This window comes from Salmo trutta, unplaced genomic scaffold (assembly GCF_901001165.1).
Source record: "Salmo trutta unplaced genomic scaffold, fSalTru1.1, whole genome shotgun sequence".
Lineage (NCBI taxonomy): Eukaryota > Metazoa > Chordata > Actinopteri > Salmoniformes > Salmonidae > Salmo > Salmo trutta.
Window position 1 is genome coordinate 634,234 of NW_021822543.1, and position 9,953 is coordinate 644,186.

General features: G+C 48.6%; 1 long non-coding RNA gene across 1 annotated transcript; it reads right to left on the reverse strand.

Moving 5' to 3' along the window:
- Positions 1-2,105: 2,105 nt before the first annotated feature.
- Positions 2,106-2,682, reverse strand: LOC115182585 (uncharacterized). The gene is made up of 2 exons (XR_003873830.1): positions 2,515-2,682; positions 2,106-2,479 (listed from the first exon to the last, which is right to left on the reverse strand). It is a non-coding gene; the product is annotated as an uncharacterized LOC115182585 (long non-coding RNA).
- Positions 2,683-9,953: the final 7,271 nt, after the last annotated feature.

The window sequence follows — 9,953 nt, forward strand, 5'->3', positions numbered from 1 at the left end:
TGCAGGGTCAGTCTGCACGGTCAATGCTGCAGGGACAGTCTGCACGGTCAATGCGGCAGGGACAGTCTGCACGTTCAGTCTGCAGGGACAGTCTGCACGGTCAATGCTGCAGGGACAGTCTGCACGGTCAATGCTGCAGGGACAGTCTGCACGGTCAATGCTGCAGGGACAGTCTGCACGGTCAATGCTGCAGGGACAGTCTGCACGGTCAATGCTGCAGGGACAGTCTGCACGGTCAATGCGGCAGGGACAGTCTGCACGGTCAGTCTGCAGGGACAGTCTGCACGGTCAATGCGTCAGGCACAGTCTGCAGGGACAGTCTGCACGGTCAATGCGTCAGGTACAGTCTGCATGGTCAGTCTGCATGGTCAATGCTGCAGCGACAGTCTGCATGGTCAGTCTGCGACAACGATGCAGCTTTCCACTTTGCTTTTTAATAGAAATCCACTAGCGTTTCATAATCACACTAATATTTTGTGTATCTTAGTGTCTGCAAACTGCTAGTTTGTCTTTTCTTAGCAAGTTGTGGCTAAAATAAAGCGCGTTAGCCGCTAATGTTAATGGCTAGTTAGCTGGCTAGCTAATGGTACTTAGTCAGCACAAACGTAGATAGCTAGCCAATAAAGCCTGATACCAGCGCTGGTGCATGGTGTTTGTGCAACAGTAGATTCTAAAATCACACAGAATAAAGCCATGCATGAATATTTAATGTAAGATTAATTAGGGTCCACTGGGGGAGAAAAAAAAACTGACCAACACTTTGGTTCCTACCCTGTCACAATATCCACTCCCTGGCTTTTTCATTTGTCGTCATGTCAAACACTGTATTCAACGTGCCCACCTATATTCCACCTTTTGATTGGATGTTTTATATTGTTCAATGAAACTATCAGAATGGACAAAGCCCCGTTAAAAACAGGATGTGATGTCACTATAGGGTCATGCACTACTTATAATACATATTTATAACCTTCATTATCCTACAACCTCAGCCCCAATGTAAACAAGCCTGATTGTCCCCGTTTGTTTTAAGGGATCATATAACCATTATCATCAAAAGGAAAAAGGCAGCTCTGTTTCTGATAGAGAACGCAGTGTGATCTAATAGAACGTTTCACGACTCTGAAGTGTCTGTCATATAGATCTGAGATTAGAAAGATCAGGAAACGATTTAACCCCTTATTTTAGGCACTAAACTATCTCCATGTACAGCTGAAGTCAGAAGTTTAAATGTATTTGACAAAGGTGTATGTAAACTCAGTTTTTCACAATTCCTGACATTTAATCCTACTAAAAATTCCTTGACATTTCTCCAAAAAGCACGATCTTTGTCCCCATGTGCATTTGCAAACCGTAGTCTGGCTTTTTTTATGGCGGTTTTAGAGCAGTGGCTTCTTCCTAGCTGAGCGGCCTTTGAGGTTATGTCGATATAGGACTTGTTTTACTGTGGATATAGATACTTTTGTACCTGTTTCCTCCAGCATCTTCACAAGGTCCTTTGCACTTTTCGCACCAAAGTACGTTCATCTCTAGGAGACAGAACGAGTCTCCTTCCTGAGCGGTATGACGGCTGCGTGGTCCCATGGTGTTTATACTTGCGTACTATTGTTTGTACAGATGAACGTGGTACCTTCAGGCGTTTGGAAATTGCTCCCAAGGATGAACCAGACTTGTAGTTCACAATTTATTTTCTTTTGATTTCGCCATGATGTCAAGCAAATAGGCACTGAGTTTGAAGGTAGGCCTTGAAATACATCCACAGGTTCACCTCCAATTGACTCAAATGATGTCAATTAGCCTATCAGAAGCTTCTAAAGCCATGACATCATTTTCTGGAATTTTCCAAGCTGTTTAAAGGCACAGTCAACTTAGTGTATGTAAACTTCTAAACCACTGGAATTGTGATACAGTGAATTATAATTGAAATAATCTGCCTGTAAACAATTGTTGTAAAATTGACTTGTGTCAAACACAAAGTAGATGTCCTAACCGACGTGCCAAAACGATAGTTTGTTAATTAACAAGAAATGTGTGGAGTGGTTGAAAGACGAGTTTTAATGACTCCAACCTCAGTGTATGGAAACTTCCATTCATTTTCTTTTTTAAGCTGGTACCCTTCAGCTGGTACCCTTCAGCTGGTACCCTTCAGCTGGTACCCTTCAGCTGGTACCCTTCAGCTGGTACCCTTCAGCTGGTACCCGGCTACCTTCAGCTGGTACCCGGCTACCTTCAGCTGGTACCCTTCAGCTGGTACCCTTCAGCTGGTACCCTTCAGCTGGTACCCTTCAGCTGGTACCCTTCAGCTGGTACCCTTCAGCTGGTACCCTTCAGCTGGTACCCTTCAGCTGGTACCCTTCAGCTGGTACCCTTCAGCTGGTACCCGGCTACCTTCAGCTGGTACCCGGCTACCTTCAGCTGGTACCCTTCAGCTGGTACCCTTCAGCTGGTACCCTTCAGCTGGTACCCTTCAGCTGGTACCCTTCAGCTGGTACCCTTCAGCTGGTACCCAGCTACCTTCAGCTGGTACCCTTCAGCTGGTACCCTTCAGACCTTCAGCTTTAGTCTTGTGAGGCTTGTGGGAGTTTAGACTTGACTTCATTCAGGACGGCAACATGGGACTAATGAATAGTACAGTCTCCTAGGATCATGACATAGCCGTCCTCCCCGCTCCGTCTCCTCCGTCTCCTCCCCGCTCCGTCTCCTCCCTGTCCTCCCCGCTCCGTCTCCTCCCCGCTCCGTCTCCTCCCCGCTCCGTCTCCTCCCCGTCCTCCCCGCTCCGTCTCCTCCCCGTCCTCCCCGCTCCGTCTCCTCCCTGTCCTCCCCGCTCCGTCTCCTCCCCGTCCTCCCCGCTCCGTCTCCTCCCCGCTCCGTCTCCTCCCCGCTCCTCCCTGTCCTCCCCGCTCCGTCTCCTCCCCGCTCCGTCTCCTCCCTGTCCTCCCTGCTCCGTCTCCTCCCCGCTCCGTCTCCTCCCCGTCCTCCCCGCTCCGTCTCCTCCCCGTCCTCCCCGCTCCGTCTCCTCCCTGTCCTCCCCGCTCCGTCTCCTCCGTCTCCTCCCCGTCCTCCCCGCTCCGTCTCCTCCCCGTCCTCCCCGCTCCGTCTCCTCCCCGCTCCTCCCCGCTCCGTCTCCTCCGTCTCCTCCCCGTCCTCCCCGCTCCGTCTCCTCCCCGCTCCGTCTCCTCCCTGTCCTCCCAGCTCTTCAGCCTACAGTATGTGCATCCCAAATGGCACCCTCAAAAGTTAAGTAGTGCACTATGTAGGGAATAGGGTGTCATTGGGGCCGCAAGGGCAGTAATGAGTCCTACATGATTTATCCATGTCTCTGTCAGTCTAATCAGCCAGGTATCTACTGTTCCCAGCAGACCTCCACAGTCTAATCAGCCAGGTATCTACTGTTCCCAGCAGACCTCCACAGTATCAGTCTAATCAGCCAGATATCTACTGTTCCCAGCAGACCTCCACAGTATCAGTCTAATCAGCCAGGTATCTACTGTTCCCAGCAGACCTCCACAGTCTAATCAGCCAGGTATCTACTGTTCCCAGCAGACCTCCACAGTCTAATCAGCCAGGTATCTACTGTTCCCAGCAGACCTCCACAGTATCAGTCTAATCAGCCAGGTATCTACTGTTCCCAGCAGACCTCCACAGTATCAGTCTAATCAGCCAGGTATCTACTGTTCCCAGCAGACCTCCACAGTATCAGTCTAATCAGCCAGGTATCTACTGTTCCCAGCAGACCTCCACAGTCTAATCAGCCAGGTATCTACTGTTCCCAGCAGACCTCCACAGTCTAATCAGCCAGGTATCTACTGTTCCCAGCAGACCTCCACAGTATCAGTCTAATCAGCCAGGTATCTACTGTTCCCAGCAGACCTCCACAGTATCAGTCTAATCAGCCAGGTATCTACTGTTCCCAGCAGACCTCCACAGTATCAGTCTAATCAGCCAGGTATCTACTGTTCCCAGCAGACCTCCACAGTATCAGTCTAATCAGCCAGGTATCTACTGTTCCCAGCAGACCTCCACAGTATCAGTCTAATCAGCCAGGTATCTACTGTTCCCAGCAGACCTCCACAGTATCAGTCTAATCAGCCAGGTATCTACTGTTCCCAGCAGACCTCCACAGTATCAGTCTAATCAGCCAGGTATCTACTGTTCCCAGCAGACCTCCACAGTATCAGTCTAATCAGCCAGGTATCTACTGTTCCCAGCAGACCTCCACAGTATCAGTCTAATCAGCCAGGTATCTACTGTTCCCAGCAGACCTCCACAGTATCAGTCTAATCAGCCAGGTATCTACTGTTCCCAGCAGACCTCCACAGTATCAGTCTAATCAGCCAGGTATCTACTGTTCCCAGCAGACCTCCACAGTATCAGTCTAATCAGCCAGGTATCTACTGTTCCCAGCAGACCTCCACAGTATCAGTCTAATCAGCCAGGTATCTCCTGTTCCCAGCAGACCTCCACAGTATCAGTCTAATCAGCCAGGTATCTCCTGTTCCCAGCAGACCTCCACAGTATCAGTCTAATCAGCCAGGTATCTCCTGTTCCCAGCAGACCTCCACAGTCTAATCAGCCAGGTATCTACTGTTCCCAGCAGACCTCCACAGTCTAATCAGCCAGGTATCTCCTGTTCCCAGCAGACCTCCACGGTATCAGTCTAATCAGCCAGGTATCTCCTGTTCCAAGCAGACCTCCACGGTGCTGTGCCCACATAGGTGCTAAAGGAAAACTCTGATTAATGGCAGCTAATAGCAGCCTGGTAACAACATATCCACACTCCATTTAAAGTAATGAACTGCCCACCGCCGGGCTGAATACAATATTGATTCTTTCCTTCCCTCCTCCTCCACTGGAACCCGCCACAATATCACAATAGAAACAAAGTATGGTACTAGTGGACGCTATACCTTTTAAAGGGATATCTATATCTTTTAAAGGGATATCTATATCTTTTAAAGGGATATCTATATCTTTTAAAGGGATATCTATATCTTTTAAAGGGATATCTATATCTTTTAAAGGGATATCTATATCTTTTAAAGGGATATCTATATCTTTTAAAGGGATATCTATATCTTTTGAAGGGATATCTATATCTTTTAAAGGGATATCTATATCTTTTAAAGGGATATCTATATCTTTTAAAGGGATATCTATATCTTTTAAAGGGATATCTATATCTTTTAAAGGGATATCTATATCTTTTAAAGGGATATCTATATCTTTTAAAGGGATATCTATATCTTTTAAAGGGATATCTATATCTTTTAAAGGGATATCTATATCTTTTAAAGGGATATCTATATCTTTTAAAGGGGTATCTATATCTTTTAAAGGGATATCTATATCTTTTAAAGGGATATCTATATATTTTAAAGGGATATCTATATCTTTTAAAGGGGTATCTATATCTTTTAAAGGGATATCTATATATTTTAAAAGGATATCTATATATTTTAAAAGGATATCTATATCTTTTAAAGGGATATCTTTTAAAGGGATATATCTAAAAGGGATATCTATATCTTTTAAAGGGATATCTATATCTTTTAAAGGGATATCTATATCTTTTAAAGGGATATCTATATATTTTAAAGGGAAGGATCTGCCGTAGCAGAAAGGGTGGTCTTTTCAGTACAGCCTGAGCAAATAGCAGGGACAAAATCTTACTGTAGACAATGTGAAAATAACAAATAATATCTAATGTTATTAGCATAACCAGCCATGGTGGAACAATATTCTAATGCAAACCAATCTCAAGAGGCCGGTTGGGTTAAAAGAGGAAGTCAAATTTCAGATTGGACCTTGTGTGCAATTGACTAATAAAGAGATCTTCACTTTAAAAAGAGGAACAACGGGATCTTGTCCGTCCCGTTCGTGCGACGCGACGCCGCGGCTGAATAAAAAGTTTCAATAATTCCATTATTTTTCACCAAGTGGACTTTAGGCTAAAGAGGTAAAACTGGATCTGTGTCTGAATAATAATAAATGACTGACGCAGTATAGAAGATCCGCGTCCCAAATGGCAGCCTATTCCCACATGGCCCTGGTCAAAAACTAGTGCACTACATAGGGGATAGGATGCCATTTGGGACGCAAAGGGAGACTGGAATGGGACACGGTGTTGGATGATTGTTCCGTCCGCATCGGTAGACAGCGACAGAGTCCTCTCTCCCGCCTTGCCATCCATTAACTAATGGAATTCATGACATTTTACGAATTCCACCAATAAAGACTACAGACACGGTGAAACCTGTTTACAATCCTCCTTCCGTCCCCCCCCCCTCTCTCTCCCTCCTCCTCTCTTCTAGCAGATGATGTTTAAAGTCTATAATAGACAACAGTCTTTAATAAATTGAAAACGTAGTGAACTGCATGTGTTGGAATCAACTTTAACTGGGGGGGTAATAGATTTATGAGCACGCATAACTCATCAGTCCTAGACTGAAGAGACTCCTTGGTAGAGCAGCACAGAAACCTCAGGAGCACAATGATGAGTATTGCAATCAAACGCTCCCTCTCTCCCTCTCTCTCAGGGTCATTTTGATACACAATCTAAACTTTTTAAATTAGTACATTTCCCTGCGGTCACTTAGCAACAGTAATGCCACTTTGGAATAGAAAATGTAACGATTTTTTAGACGAGTAAAGAAATATTGTTTTTAGATTACTATTAAAGAAGCATTGTGCTTCCAGCGGGGTAACAAGTCAGAACCCTCCAGCGGGGTAACAGGTCAGAACAGGTCAGAACCCTCCAGCGGGGTAACAAGTCAGAACCCTCCAGCGGGGTAACAGGTCAGAACCCTCCAGCGGGGTAGTGGGGTAACAGGTCAGAACCCTCCAGCGGGGTAACAGGTCAGAACCCTCCAGCGGGGTAACAAGTCAGAACCCTCCAGCGGGGTTACAGGTCAGAACCCTCCAGCGGGGTAACAGGTCAGAACCCTCCAGCGGGGTAACAGGTCAGAACCCTCCAGTGGGGTAGTGGGGTAACAGGTCAGAACCCTACAGTGGGTCAGAACCCTCCAGTGGGTAACAGGTCAGAACCCTCCAGTGGGGTAACAGGTCAGAACCCTCCAGCGGGGTAACAGGTCAGAACCCTCCAGCGGGGTAACAGGTCAGAACCCTCCAGCGGGGTAACAGGTCAGAACCCTCCAGCGGGGTAACAGGTCAGAACCCTCCAGCAGGGTAACAGGTCAGAACCCTCCAGCGGGACAGAACCCTCCAGTGGGACAGAACCCTCCAGCGGGGTAACAGGTCAGAACCCTCCAGTGGGGTAACAGGTCAGAACCCTCCAGCGGGGTAACAGGTCAGAACCCTCCAGCGGGGTAACAGGTCAGAACCCTCCAGCGGGGTAACAGGTCAGAACCCTCCAGCAGGGTAACAGGTCAGAACCCTCCAGCGGGACAGAACCCTCCAGTGGGACAGAACCCTCCAGCGGGGTAACAGGTCAGAACCCTCCAGCGGGACAGAACCCTCCAGCAGGGTAACAGGTCAGAACCCTCCAGCGGGGTAACAGGTCAGAACCCTCCAGCGGGACAGAACCCTCCAGCAGGGTAACAGATCAGAACCCTCCAGCAGGGTAACAGGTCAGAACCCTCCAGCGGGGTAACAGGTCAGAACCCTCCAGCGGGACAGAACCCTCCAGCGGGGTAACAGGTCAGAACCCTCCAGCGGGACAGAACCCTCCAGCAGGGTAACAGGTCAGAACCCTCCAGCGGGGTAACAGGTCAGAACCCTCCAGCGGGACAGAACCCTCCAGCGGGGTAACAGGTCAGAACCCTCCAGCGGGACAGAACCCTCCAGCAGGGTAACAGGTCAGAACCCTCCAGCGGGACAGAACCCTCCAGCAGGGTAACAGGTCAGAACCCTCCAGCGGGACAGAACCCAAGGACTCTGCAAGGAGACAGGTAAATAAAATGTAAAAAAGCCCCATTTAAAAGGCGTGGTGTTATAAGGTGATCAACATGTATATTAATACAGAGCTCTACTCCCCATTCCACGGCCTGCAGCTCTCCTCCTCTGTGTGCACTGCATTAAACAGGTACCAGGAGCCTGCAACCAACGGCAACAAACAGGAGGAAAAATATCACCTATTATTTCATTATTCCAAAACGTATTTACGGTTGCTGGGCGGGCTGCGGCGGAGGCCCTCCCGCTGAGAGTTGTGTCATGTTTGTGATACAGGAGCGGGGAAGCAGTGGGACGCTCTTCACGATAGGCATCAAACAATTAAAAAAGGCGGAGGGGAGGGAAGAGGAGGAGACCTGGGGCAGTGCTGCTGGAGATGTAATACATATTGATGAGTCCCAGCATGGTGTGTTGCTCTGCTCTGAACCCCGACACCATGGGGGAGGGAGGGAGGGGGAGGCTGGCGGAGAAGGGGGGGAGAGAGGGGGAGTTTCATTTTTTTTATTTAACTAGACAAGTCAATTGAAAACAAATTCTTATTTTACGATGACGGCCTAACCCGGCCAAACCCTCCCCTAACCCGGCCAAACCCTCCCCTAACCCGGCCAAACCCTCCCCTAACCCGGACGACGCTGGGCCAAATTGTGCACCGCCCTATGGGACCTCCGATCACGGCCGGTTGTGATACAGCCCGGGATCGAACCAGGGTCTGTAGTGACGCCTCTAGCACTGAGATGCAGTGCCTTAGACCGCTGTGCCACTCGGGAGGTACAGAGACATATGGGGGGGGGGACATTGTAAGGGGAAAGAAAGTGGGCTATTAGCCTTTACAGGTGGGCTATTAGCCTTTACAGGTGGGCTATTAGCCTTTACAGGTGGGCTATTAGCCTTTACAGGTGGGCTATTAGTCTTTACAGGTGGGCTATTAGCCTTTACAGGTGGGCTATTAGCCTTTACAGGTGGGCTATTAGTCTTTACAGGTGGGCTATTAGCCTTTACAGGTGGGCTATTAGTCTTTACAGGTAGGCTACAGTAGTTAAAATACAAGCTGTGGTTGGAGGACACAGGTCAGTCCAAACCCAGGAAGTACTGAGACCAGGTCGGTCCAGACCCAGGAAGTACTGAGATCAGGCCCGTCCAGACCCAGGAAGTACTGAGATCAGGTCAGTCCAGACCCAGGAAGTACTGAGATCAGGCCAGTCCAGACCCAGGAAGTACTGAGATCAGGTCAGTCCAGACCCAGGAAGTACTGAGATCAGGTCAGTCCAGACCCAGGAAGTACTGTGATCAGGCCCGTCCAGACCCAGGAAGTACTGTGATCAGGTCAGACCAAACCCAGGAAGTACTGTGATTATGTCAGTCCAGAAGCAGGAAGTAGTGAGATCAGGTCAGTCCAGACCCAGGAAGTACTGTGATTATGTCAGTCCAGAAGCAGGAAGTAGTGAGATCAGGTCAGTCCAGAGTCCAGACGAGTAGTGAGATAAGGAACAGAACAGGGTTGAACAAGTGTGTTTGTCCTACCTGACAGGGTTGCTGGTGAGGGAGACACGGAGAGAGTCCAGACAGGCCATGAGGCGTTCCTCAGTCACCCCTGACTTCAGCTCCACCAGGAACTCCTGAGGGGAAATCTGATGACTGCTACAGACACTGCCCTGGAGGGGGGGAGGGGAGAGGAGAGCAGGGAGGAAAGGAGGGAGGAAAGGAGGGAGGAGAGAGAGGAGGGAGGAGAGGAGGGAGGAGAGAGAGGAGGGAGGAGAGAGAGGAGAGAGGAGAGGAGGGAGGAGAGGAGAGGAGAGAGGAGAGGACACAGGATTAATACAGGATTTTCAAAGAACACACAAACAACCAGACACAAGGACAAACAGACACAGACAAACCCATAATCTACAAAAACTATCCAAATTAAAAAACACACACACACACACACACACACACACACACACACAAAACACCCAGAAACAATTCATACAAAACATTTTTTCCTCAACAAATATTGAGCATGACATTCTCTCCGGAACGTGTTAACTTCAGGATCAGATCGTTTA